Source organism: Physeter macrocephalus, chromosome 17 (genome assembly GCF_002837175.3).
Source record: "Physeter macrocephalus isolate SW-GA chromosome 17, ASM283717v5, whole genome shotgun sequence".
NCBI classification, from domain to species: Eukaryota; Metazoa; Chordata; class Mammalia; order Artiodactyla; family Physeteridae; genus Physeter; species Physeter macrocephalus.
In genome coordinates this window covers 5,939,996-5,953,172 of record NC_041230.1, presented here as the reverse complement: position 1 = coordinate 5,953,172, position 13,177 = coordinate 5,939,996, and the positions used below count along the sequence as shown (strand labels likewise).

The following is a 13,177-nucleotide window of genomic DNA, read 5'->3' as shown; positions in this document are numbered from 1 at the left end:
ACCCTCTGGATGCCCGTCCAAGAGTCGCTTCTGTGTGTTACAGTGAGATAAAGTGGTCTCAGTGCGTCCTAGGCCTGGCCCGGGAGCCAGGACTTTGATTCCCGAAGGCCCTATTCCCAGCCTAGGCCCGGCCCTGCAAACCCATTGGGCGGTCCCCCGCGCCGCCACGCCTTCTGGGAAATGTAGTCTGGCTCCCTGGACACCCTGGTCCAGAGTCGGCTGCAGGAATACAACTCCCAGAAGCCCCAGCGCAGCGGCGTCTCAACGTCCCGGCCTGCCCCGTCGCGCTCTCGCGTTGGTCGGTAGATCGCGCCACAGGGCCTTCTGGTAAATGTAGTCTGACTCTCTGGGCGCTCAGCAGCAGGGCTCTGGCAGGGGTGCGCACGTGTTGGTAGGCAGGCCGCGCCGCGGGTCTCTTGGTTGTGGTAGTTTCCCCGGAGGGCGCTCTGGGCCGGGGTCTCCGGAGTCCGCGGTCTGGGGACGGAGTAACCGTCGGGAGAGCTGCGGGGTCCGGCCGGCCGGGGCCTGGGGCGGACGGTGTCGGAAGCTGACGGGGCCCGAGAACCGTGGCCCTGTGTGTAGAGACTCCGGGGTGGGCGCTGCGGGTCGGACCTGACCGCTGTCGAGGTTTGTTACTCGCCTTTCCCAGCTCTGACTCGGTCGAGAGCTCGGAGTCGGAAGAGATGACTGCCACGGGGCTCTTGGCTGCCTGCCTCCCGGTGAGTGGCCGCTCCTCTCCCTCCTGATGGGCTGGGCCTGGACCCCAGGCTGGGGGGCTGGGCCTGGACCCCAGGCTGGGGGGCATAACTCCCCCAACTTGGGACCCTCAGCCCGTCGTTCTGGCCGAGAAGGGATGAACAGAAGAGGCAGAAAACTGCGTGGTCCTGCAGTCCTTAAGTGTATCAATAAAGCCCTAGAGCCAGTGAAGATCTAGTCACAAAGCCCCCCAACAAGAAACTTCCTGACCCAAATGGCTTCAGCTACCACCCGTTTAAAGAACAAACGATTCTGGTCTTTCCATCATCTGGAATGATTTGTCTAAAAGAGGGAGCGTGTCTCTGTTAATTCTTATAAAGCCTGCGTAACCTGTGTTCCAAAACTTGTGCACTTCTCTCAGCTCAGTCTCCGCCTTTGAAAGGACAAAAAAACAGACTCCAGGAAGTGGCAACTACTTTCTCAGACTGTTTCCAGGGTTAAGTGAATTTCCGTTAAAGAAGGTGCTGACTTAGCACTGCGCTCAGCCTGGAGAACTCTTGGCAAATGTTAACATTATCAGCAGTTAATAACATCATCTTTTTATGCCTGGTATATAAAAAGGAAGAGGAATCCTGAAGGATGACATTTTGATCTTGTGGAGGATCCCTAGTTTATCAAGAAATGAGTGAGATTCTTAGGGGGTAAACATTTCAGTATTACGGGGGCTCTCCTCTGAAATGGCTGATGCAGGCCCCCAGATCCCCCGGGGAGCCTTGAGTATCCCTCAGAAGCCAGAACCCTCTCAGGACATCTCTGTGTACACCTGAGTCCATCCTCCCGTTCTCATGTATGCCGCTCCCAGCCCTTGTGGGAGCTTTGCAGAGATCAGGGTCTTAGCTAAGCAGACACGACGGTGACATTTCAGGGGCAGGTAACCTTCGATGATGTGGCTGTGGACTTCACCCAGGAGGAGTAGGAGCTGCTGGGCCCTGGCCAGAAGACCCTGTCCCACGACGTGATGCTGGAGACCTTTAGGCACTTGGGGTCACTGTGGGTGAGGCTGTGCCTTGTGTTGACTTGCATCTGCCTGGGGTCTCGGCAGAGTGGGTGTGACCTGGCTGGGAGTGTGGGGTCAGTGAACCCTAGAAGGGTTTCTCTTCTTCCAAGCCCTCAAGGCCTGATCTCTCACTTGGACAGTGTCTTGGATCTCCAAACCAGCTATCGTGGCCCAGCTAGAACTCGGAGTAGAGCCATGGATAATGGACAGAGGACTCTCCCAAGATTCCTGCCCAGGTGAGAAAGGATCTTTACAGTCAGTGTTTGTATTGTCCTTCATATCTACGCTTTCGTATACTCTTCACTCCTTTTGGTAGTTCCATAATTCCTCCTAGGATCATTTTCCTTTTGTCTGAAGAGCTCCCTTTATCATTTGTTTTAGAGTGACAGAATTCCCCCACTTTGTGTTTGCCTGAAAATGTCTTTATTTCATCTTCATTTTGGAAAGATACTTTAAGCAGAGAATTTTAAGTTGGCAGTTCATATATTTTTTTTCAGCCCTTTAAAGACACCATGATACTGTTTTCTGTACTCCATGGTTTCTGTTGAGGAGTCAACTCTCCGTCTTATTATTGTTACTTTGAAGACAGTGGGCCTTTTTGTATGTATTTTTGCTAACAGTGCTTTGTTAAATACACAAATTTTAAGTGTACAATTGAAAAATTTTGACAAATGTATACCTATATGTAATCATTCAAATTGAGCTTGAGGATATTTTCATTACCTCACAAATTCCTTTTGTTACCTCTTTCCATTTTTTTAAAAAATTATTTATTTATTTTTGGCTGTGTTGGGTCTTTGTTACTGCGCGCAGGCTTTCTCTATTTGCAGTGAGCGGGGGCTACTCTTCGTTGCAGTGCGCGGGCTTCTCACTATGGTGGCTTCTCTTGTTGTGGAGCACAGGCTCTAGGCACGTGGGCTTCAGTAGTTGTGGGACTTGGGCTCAGTAGTTGTGGCTCACGGGCTCTAGAGCACTGTCTCAGTAGTTGTGGTGTGTGGGCTCAGTATCTGGGGCACACGGGCTTAGTTGCTCCACAGCATGTGGGATCTTCCCGGACCAGGGCTCGAACCCGTTCACTATGGTGGCTTCTCTTGTTGTGGAGCACAGGCTCTAGGCACGTGGGCTTCAGTAGTTGTGGCACTTGGGCTCAGTAGTTGTGGCTCACGGGCTCTAGAGCACTGTCTCAGTAGTTGTGGTGTGTGGGCTCAGTATCTGGGGCACACGGGCTTAGTTGCTCCACAGCATGTGGGATCTTCCCGGACCAGGGCTCGAACCCGTGTCCCCTGCGTTGGCAGGTGGATTCTTAACCACTGCGCCACCAGGGAAGCCCACCTCTTTCCATTTAACAAAGGCAACCACTGTTCAGATTTTTTCCACCATAGAACTTTTGCCTCTTCTAGAACTTCATATAAAGAGAATCATACATTATTTCTTTTGTGTAAGGCTTACCCTAAGATTTTTGAGATTCATCCATGACATTGTATGCATTGTTAGCTTGTTTCTTTTTACTGCTGAGTAATATTCCATTTTTTGAATGAACCACAATTTATTTATCCATTATCTTGTTGATGAACATTTGAGTTGTCTCTTGTTTTGGGCTTTTATGAGTAATGCTACTATGAACATTTTTGTACAGTGCTTTTAGTAGAACCGTGTTTTTATTTCTCTTGGGAAAATATCTAGGGGTGGAATTGCTGGGTCATGAATTAACAAGGTCTGATTTTATCAATTTTTTCTTTTATGTTTAGGGTTTTGTGTGTGTGTGTGTGTGTGTGTGTGTGTGTGTGTGTGTTGTTTTTTTTTTTTTTTAAATGTCCTAAGGAAGCTTTGCCAAAACTCCAAACATATTCTCCTGTTTTCTTCTGGTAGTTTTATAGTTTTTGCTTTTATATCAAGACTTAATATCCACCTTGAATTAATTTTTATGTAAGTGTGAGGTAGTAGACAAGGCATTTATTTTTCTTATGGTTGTCCAGTTGTTTCAGCACTGTTTAATGAAAAAATCTTCCTTCATAGTATTGTTGAAAATCTATTGAATGTATATGTGTGGATCTATTTTGTTGCTCTCTTCTCTTCCATTGATCTATTTTGCTCGCCCTGTGCCAACATGTTATGTCCTTTTTTTAATATTCATATTTTGACCCACGTGTCACTAGATCTACTTTATTTTTTATTTATGTCGCACCTCAACCTCCGATTAGAATGGAAAGTATGGATAGAGCTAGTACTAGGTTTAGAATGATTGATGGTAAGATTTGATATAGGATTGATAGGGGTGCAAGTTTTTGTCATGTTAGTAGGATTAGGCCTGCTGTTAAAGGGATGCCTTGTGTTACTTCGGGCACTCAAAAGTAAAAAGGAGATAGTCCTAGTTTTATAGCTATGAAATAGAATGATTAGCTTTTTCATAGCCATGAAAAAGAATGAATTAGACTTGTTTTAATGAGACTTTCAGGAAACAATAATTTAATCATAAAATATCATCTTGAAAATGAACACACTCTTATCAGTATCGACTGGTAAATTAATTGTGTTATCCAAAAAGGCCAACAAATCCTAGCTAGTATGAACAGGATATTAAATTCATTAATGATTCATACCACTATTTTGAGCATACAAATAATCTCTGGTTTTATACCCACTACATTTCAGAATTCTGTAATCTGTGAGGCATTCAATGTGTTTAATGTGGCAGAAAATCATAATAAATGTTTCATTATTTTATTTTGTTCAGTCCTTTTCCCATTAAGCATGCAAACACTGTCATAACCATCTTGGGTTTCACTTCCACGAGGTCATCAGGTAAGGCATATACCCGGGCATTGATCTTATCGGTGTTATCATTGTTGATTCTGTTGGGTTGAATAGTTTTGTGATGGTTCATTGGCCGGAGTGTAATAGGTTAATGATGACTGCTATTATAAGTAGTAGGGATGCGGTGGCCTGTGTTAGAAAATATTTAGTGGAGGCTTCTATGGCTCGTGGATTAAAGTTTTTTATTGTAATAGGGATGATGGCTATTATATTTATTTTGAATCCAATTCAGGCTAGTAGCCAGTGAGAGCTGGTAATTACTATTCTAGGTCCTAAAATGACAGTTGTCAGGATAATGGTAAAGATAATGGGATTTATTAGTACGGGAAGGATATAAACCAACATTTTCGGGGTATGGGCCCGATAGCTCGTTTAGCTGACCTTACTGTAGAATGTAGTGTAATATGGTAGCACGGAGGACTTTGAATTCTTAAGGGTAGGTTCAATTCCTATGATTCTAGAAATAAGAGGGTTTGAATCTCTGTTATTTACTCTATCAAAGTAACTCTTTTGTCAGACATATTTCTTATGTTTGTGGAGGGATGCTTGCTGTTATGACGCACAGTGATACATGTCATAGGCATAGGGCTAGTGTTAGAGATAGGAAGCTTTTTCAGAGTAAGTGTATCAGTTGGTCATACCGAAATCGAGGGTAGGATGCTCGAATCCATAGGAAAGATATTGTTAGTAGTAGTGTTTTAATGATGAAGTTAATTGTATATAGTTCTGGGGTGTAGGGGTTGTGGAATGCTCCTAGAAATAGAATTGTTGTGAATATATTTATTGTAATGATGTTGGCATGTTCTGCTAGGAAGAACATGGCGAAGGGGCCTGCTGCGTACTCTACATTGAAGCCAGACACGAGTTTGGATTCTCCTTCTGTTAAATCAAAAGGGGCTCGGTTGGTTTCTGCTAGGGTAGAAATAAATCATGTTATGGCTAGTGGTCATGATGGGAAAATTAGTCATAGTTGTTCTTGTGTTGTGGTTAGGGTTGATAGGGTGAAGGATCCATTTATTAAGAGTACTGATAAGAGGATGATTGCTAGTGTTACTTCGTATGAGATTGTTTGTGCTACTGCTCGTAGGTCTCCAATTAATGCGTATTTTGAGTTGGAGGCCCAGCCAGATCATAGAATAGAGTATACGGCTAGACTTGATATTGCTAGTATGAATAATACTCCTAGGTTTATGTTGATGAGGGGGTATGGCATGGGTAGGGAGATTCATATTGTGAGGGCTAGGGTTAGGGCTAAGATGGGTACGATGATAAATATGGAGGTGGAGGTTGTAGCTGGTCGTAGGGGTTCCTTAGTGAATAGTTTGATTGCATTGGCAATGGGTTGGAGTAGGCCATGAGTTCCTACAATGTTTGGTGTTTTTCGGAGTTGTATATAGCCTAGGATTTTACGTTCTACTGTCAGGAATGCTACGGCTAGGAGAATAGGAATGATGAGCCTTAAAATGTTAATTATAAACATTTTGTTAGAGAGAGGATTTGAACCTCTGGGCATAAAGGTTTAAGTTTTACGCAATTACCGGGCTCTGCCACCCTAACAAAACCCTGGCCTTGGGTGGTTAGTTTGTGCTTCCTTATTAAGTTGAGATTAGATCATTAATTGTTTTGAAGGTGCTTTTTAAAGTGGGCCTTTTTTCTCTTGTCTTTTCGTACTGGGAGAAATGCGTAATAGATAGAAACCGACCTGGCTTATTCCGGTCTGAACTCAGATCACGTAGGACTTTAATCGTCGAACAAACGAACCCTTAATAGCAGTTACACCTTTGGGATGTCCTGATTCAATATCGAGGTCGTAAACCCTATTGTCGATATGAACTCTAAAATAGGATTGCGCTGTTATCCCTAGGGTAACTTGTTCCGTTGATCAATTTTTTGGATCAATAAGTGATATTATGCTTTGGCTAGTGGGTCTAGGCTTTAATCACTAGGAGGGTTTTTTGTGCTCCGAGGTCACCCCAACTGAAATTGTCAGCCCGTGTGAAATTTTGTTATTCCTTGGCGGTTTGAGTTTATGGTTTTTTGGGTTGATTAGTTGAAGCTCCATAGGGTCTTCTTGTCTTATTTTGTTATCCCCGCCTCTTCACCTGGAGGTCAACTTCACTGACTGAAAGTAAGAGACAGTAAAACCTTCGTGTGGCCATTCATACAAGTCCTTATTTAGAGAACACATGATTATGCTACCTTTGCATGGTCAGGATACCACGGCCGTTTAATGGTTGTCACTGGGCAGGCAGTGCCTCTAACACTGGTGATGCTAGAGGTGATGTTTTTGGTAAACAGGCAGGGTTTGTATTTGCCGAGTTCCTTTTACTTTTTTTAATCTTTCCTTGAGTGCATGCCTGTGTTGGGTTAACAGTGTATTTAATAAATAGATTAGTGTTGGATTGTGTTTATTTACTGTTAATTATCAGTATATTATTAGTTGCTGATGTAAGCTTGTGCAAGGAGAAATATTTCTTGTTACTCATGTTAACAGTATTGCTTCTATAGTCTTATAGATTAGTCCAGTAATAAGACTAGAAGTTGATTTTACTTAATATTGGAATTGGGATGTGTTTTGTTGTTGAGCTTGAACGCTTTCTTAATTGATGGCCGCTTCTAGGCCAACTATGGTGTTGTTTGTTTCTACTCTCTAGTTAAGGTTGTATCCATTTCTAAAAAACGGTACCTTTTTAGACTAACGTTTAAATATACGTGGAAGCTTATTGTGGTTTTTAGTATTATTTAACATTGAACTGAAATTCTTTTCCTGGACAACCCTCTATCACCAGGCTTGTTAGGCTTGTCACCTCTACTTATAAATCTTCTCACTATTTTGCCACATAGATGAGTTAGTTCTAATAACTGTTCATAAGTAGCTCGTCTGGTTTCGGGTAGTTTAGCTTAAGTTCTCTTTGTTAAGTTGTTGCTAGTTAAGTCATTAAGGAAAAGGTACAAGGGGTAAGCTTTGCTTTTTATTACTTTTAATATTTCTTTCATCATTCCCTTACAGTACTTTTTCTATAGCGCCATCAGTGTCTAAATTTCTATCTCCTATACTTTATTTTTTTTATTATTATTTTTTTTTGTGGTACGCGGGCCTCACACTGTTGTGGCCTCTCCCGTTGCGGAGCACAGGCTCCGGACGCGCAGGCCCAGCGGCCATGGCTCACGGGCCCAGCCGCTCCGCGGCATGTGGGATCCTCCCAAACCGGGGCGCGAACCCGGTTCCCCTGCATCGGCAGGCGGACGCGCAACCACTGCGCCACCAGGGAAGCCCTATCTCCTATACTTTAGATGTCTGGTGAATGTTTTGACTAGCTTGTGTTAGTATGGTGGGAAAGGTGTGGGCTAGGTTTAGTTCAAGACATACATAGCTTATGAAATCTTCTAGGTGTAAACTAGGTGCTTTATTTAAGCTATGCCTTGTTTTACCCAAGCACACTTTCCAGTATGCCTACCTTGTTACGACGTATCTCCTCTCATATAATTGTTTAGCATGTGTTAATGAATTGTGGCTTTGTCATGGCACTTGAGGAGGGTGACGGGCGGTGTGTGCGTGCTTCGTGGCCTTATTCAATTAAGCGCTCTATTCTTAATTTACTACTAAATCCTCCTTTAGTTTTCAGGTTTCATAAAAACTTTCGTGTGGATAAAGGGTGTTCTTGGTGTAGAAAATGCAGCCTATTTCTTCCCACCCCATAGATTACACCTTGACCTAACGTTTTTAGGTGTTATAATTGTGCTTACTTTTGCTTCTTTTTAGGGTTTGCTGAAAATGGAGGCATATAGACTGGAGTAGCAAGGGTTGGTGAGGTTTATCGGGGTTCATCGATTATAGAACAGGCTCCTCTAGAGGGGTGTGAAGCGCCACCAAGTCCTTTGAGTTTTAAGCTGTTGCTAGTAGTACTCTGGCGAATAGTCTAGTTCTTATGATTATTTGGGTTTAGGGCTAAGCATAGTGGGGTATCTAATCCCAGTTTGGGTCTTAGCTATCGTGTGATCAGAATATGTTAAAGTCACTTTCGTAGTTTATTTTTATTTTAATTATGGCTTTTTACAGCTTAATTAAGGTTTAACTTTATCTTGTATGGTTCTTTAACACGCTTTGCGCCATAGTTCTATTAATTTGGGTCAATCATATGACCGCGGTGGCTGGCATGAAATTTACCAAACCTGATTAATATGGCTTAGTCAAACTTTCGTTTATGGCTTAATTTTTATCACTGCTGTCTCCCGTGGGGGTGTGGTTAAGCAATGTGTTGTGAGCTGCTGGTGTAGCATGCTTGATACCTGCTCCTTTTAATCTTAGTGATTTAGAGGGCATTCTCACCGGCGTGCGGATACTTGCATGTGTAATTCTATTAAAAACTAATAGAAAGGCTGGGACCAAACCGTTATGTTTATGGGGCTAGTGAGCCCATCTAGACATTTTCAGTGTCTTGCTTTAGGAAATGTTTAAGCTACATTAACTTGTTGCACATAGGTGGTGTTTGTATGTTTGTATTATGTGGCTTATGTCATCATGAAATCTTCTAGGTGTAAACTAGGTGCTTTATTTAAGCTATGTCTTGTTTTATCCAAACACACTTTCCAGTATGCTTACCTTGTTATGACTTATCTCCTCTCATATAATTGTTTAGCATGTGTTGATGGATTGTGGCTTTGTCATGGCACTTGAGGACGGTGACGGGCAGTGTGTGCATGCTTCATGGCCTTATTCAATTAAGCACTCTACTCTTAATTTACTACTAAATCCTCCTTTAGTTTTTAGGTTTCATAAAAACTTTAGTGTGGATAAAGGGCGTTCTTGGTGTAGAATATGTAGCCCATTTCTTCCCACCCCATAGGTTACACCTTGACCTAAAGTTTTTATGTGTCATAATTATGCTTACTTTTGCTTCTTTTTAGGGTTTGCTGAAGATGGCGGTATATAGACTGGAGTAGCAAGGGTTGGTGAGGTTTATTGGGGTTTATCCATTATAGAACAGGCTCCTCTAGAGGGGTGTGAAGCACTGCCAAGTCCTTTGAGTTTTAAGCTGTTGCTAGTAGTACTCTGGCGAATAGTCTAGTTCTTATGATTATTTGGGTTTAGGGCTAAGCATAGTGGGGTATCTAATCCCAGTTTGGGTCTTAGCTTTAGTGTGATCAGAATATATTAAAGTCACTTTTATAGTTTATTTTTGTTTTAATTATGGCTTTTTACAGCTTAATTAAGGTTTCACTTTATCTTGTATGGTTCTTTAACATGCTTTATGCTGTAGTTCTATTAATTCGGGTCAATCGTATGACCGCGGTGGCTGGCACGAAATTTACCAACCCTAGTTAACATGGCTTAGTTAAACTTCCGTTTATGGCTTAACTTTAATCACTGCTGTCTCCTGTGGGGGTGTGGTCAAGCAAGGTGTTGTGAGCTGCTGGTGTGGTATGCTTGATACCTGCTGCTTTTAATCTTAGTGATTTAGAGGGCATTCTCACCGGCGTGCGGATACTTGCATGTGTAATTCTATTAAAAACTAATAGAAAGGCTGGGACCAAACCGTTATGTTTATGGGGCTAGTGAGCCCATCTAGACATTTTCAGTGTCTTGCTTTAGGAAATGTTTAAGCTACATTAACTTGTTGCACATAGGTGGTGTTTGTATGTTTGTATTATGTGGCTTATGTCAGATTTAGTATTAAATTTTTGATAAAATGGTTGGCGAATCTAGGGGGATGTCGTCTATATGGGTGGTGAATATCTAAGTAGCTCATTGGTATGATAGGGAGGGGGTTGAGGTTGATTTATTGTGATGGATAAATATTTTAAGCCGGGGCCGGGAATAGTAAAGTGCTATGTCCTGTGACCATTAAGTGATTGTACAACGCAGGTTGCTCTTGCCAATTAATAAATACATCCAGGTCCAGCTACAATTTGCTTGACTGTGTTAAGACCTTTTAAGGTCATAGCTGAGCCTAAGCACTTCCCCCCCCCAAAATAAAAAATGCCAAATGTATGAAATCGCAGTTATATGTGAGCATAGGCTGATTAGTCATTAACCCATCGAGATGTCTTATTTAAGGGGAAGGAGTGGGCGATTTTAGGTGAGATGGCCCTGAAGTAAGAACCAGGTGTCTGATAAAGTTCAGTAGAAACCCCCACAAGTTATGGGCCCGGAGCGAGAAGAGGGACACCTGCCGAGCGGGTTGATGGTTTCACGCAGCCTGGTGATTAAGCTCATGGTCTAATGGACAGGGTTCCAAGCATGTTGATTTAAACTGATTTAACTTAATGTACTATGTTCGATCAATAATATATATGTATTATGTAATATCAATGATTACATTACATACTGATATTCCCCTTATTAGTTCTGTTTGGTTATACACCGGCTATAGCCACTGAACAATATCCTGAGGTTTGGGTTTCTAATAAGGTTGTATTGGGGACGTTTCTTTTAGGGTTAATAGTAGAGTTTTTAATGGTGTTTTGTATTTTGAAGGATGAGGATGTGGAAATTGTGTTTAAGTTTAATGGGTTGGGGGATTAGGTTATTTATGATACTGGTGACTGGGTTTTTTACTGAGGAGGCTATGGGGATAGCGGCATTATATATTGGTTGGTACTTGGTTGGTGATTGTTACTGGTTGGTCATTATTTATTGGTGTTGTGGTTATTATGGCGATTACTCAGGGTAATTAAATAAGAGTATACTAAGGGTGATGGTGATGAGAAATGATAGAGAGTATAGTTTAATAAGGTCTTTTTGGTTTGAGATTAGTGTGGAGGATTTTAGTTGAATGAAGGCTGTAGTCTTTGGTAAGATAGTTTCTAGTCAGATTAAGTCTAGGAGGGAGGTTGCTAATTTTTGGCTCATTAATAGGTTTAGATGGGGAGGTAGGCCGTGTATGATGGTAGGGAAATATCCTAGGAGAGTAGAGAATTTAAAGGAGTTTGAGGGTAAGTATATTTTGAGTTTTGTGTGTTAAGGTTGATTTCGAATGCTAGTACAAAACCCAAGCTGTTACTATGAGGGCAGTTAGTTTTAAGTGCAAAGGTATGGTTATTAGGGGGATGGTTGTTGGGCGAATGTTGTTGGAGATGATGAATCCAGCAAAGATGCTTCCGATTAGTAGGTGTTTGACAGAATTAACTAGGAGGGGATTGTTTTCATTGACAGGAGCTGAGGGAGAGAAGCGGGTTGTCCCAGTAGTGTGAAGAAGAGGATGCAAGTGCTATAGATGGCTGTGAGGGAGGTAGCGGTTAGTTATTAATAGGGCTCAGGCGTTGTTATAAGACGTGGTGGTGGTTTCGATGATTAGGTCTTTAGAGTAAAAACCAGTGAGAAAAGGCATTCCTGTCAGTGCCAGGCACCCACTGATAAGGGCTGTTGCAATGAAGGGCAAGGTTTTGAATAGGCCTCCTATTTTTCGAATGTCTTGCTCGTTGTTTAGGTTGTGGATAATGGATCCAGAGCACATGAATAGTACGGCTTTAAAGAAAGCATGTGTGCAAATATGTAAGAATGCTCGATGGGGTTGGTTGATACTGATTGTTACCATCATCAGACCTAATTGGCTTGAGGTAGAGAAAGCGATAATTTTTTTAAATGTCATTTTGGGTGAGAGCGCATATAGCTGTGAATAGGGTGGTAAGAGCTCCTAGGCATAATGTTATTGTTTGAATGAGTTTGTTGTTTTCTGTTAAAGGGTAAAATCGGATAAGTAGGAAAATTCCTGCTATGACCATTGTGCTTGAGTGGAGTAGGGCTGATACTGGGGTAGGACCATCTATTGCTGAAGGGAGTCAGGGGTGAAGTCCAAACTGGGCTGATTTTCCGGCTGCGGCTAGTACAAGTCCTTTGAGGGGGAGGTTTAAAGAGTTTAGGTCGAGTATAAAAATTTGTTGTAGGTCTCACGCATTTGAGTTGGACAGAAATCATGCTCTTGATATAATGAATCCGATATCTCTGATGTGGTTATATAAGATTGCTTGGAGAGCAGCGTGTGTTTGCGTATGTTCTTCCATATCATCACCCAATGAGTAGGAAAGATATGATTCCTACCCCCTGTCACCCAATAAAAAGTTGGAAGAGGTTGGCTGTAACAAGGATTAGTATAGTAATGAGGAAGAGGAGTAGGTATTTGAAGAATTGGTTGATATAAGGATCTGAATGTATGTATCATATTGAGAACTCTATGATGGGTCATGTGATAGACAATGCTACTGGCACGAACATAATTGAGAAATAATCTATTTTGAAGCTGAGTGTCAATTTAAGGGTTTGGACAGTGATTCGGTGTCAGTTTGAAATGATTATTTCTTGGCCTGTATGAAGGAATATTATTGTTGGGATTAGACTGGTAACGAAAGCACATGAGATGGTATTTTTTACATATGATGGGTATTTATCACTTTTGTAGGAGTTTGTACTAGTTATCATGATTGGAATAATTAGTACTAGTAATGTGATTAGGGCAAAAGAAGAGAACAGGTTTATTACTTTTATTTGGAGTTGCACCAGTTTTTTGGTTCCTAAGACCAATGGATAACTACCATCCTTTAAAAGTTTGGGGCTTCCCTGGTGGCGCAGTGGTTGAGAGTCCGCCTGCCGATGCAGGGGACACGGGTTCG

At 42.2% G+C, this 13,177-nt stretch overlaps 1 protein-coding gene and 1 pseudogene across 6 annotated transcripts in view; one reads left to right on the top strand and one right to left on the bottom strand.

Annotated features, from left to right (window-relative positions):
* Nucleotides 1-402: 402 nt before the first annotated feature.
* Nucleotides 403-13,177, top strand: part of LOC102994539 (zinc finger protein 606) — a 79,457-nt gene continuing 66,682 nt past the window's right edge. For all 6 annotated transcript variants that reach the window (XR_008615427.1, XR_008615426.1, XR_008615424.1 and 3 more), the window contains exon 1: nucleotides 403-1,989. The gene's annotated coding sequence lies outside the window, so the exon portion shown is untranslated. The remainder of the gene's footprint in view (nucleotides 1,990-13,177) is intronic.
* Nucleotides 11,229-13,177, bottom strand: part of LOC129391450 (NADH-ubiquinone oxidoreductase chain 5-like) — a 5,516-nt pseudogene continuing 3,567 nt past the window's right edge.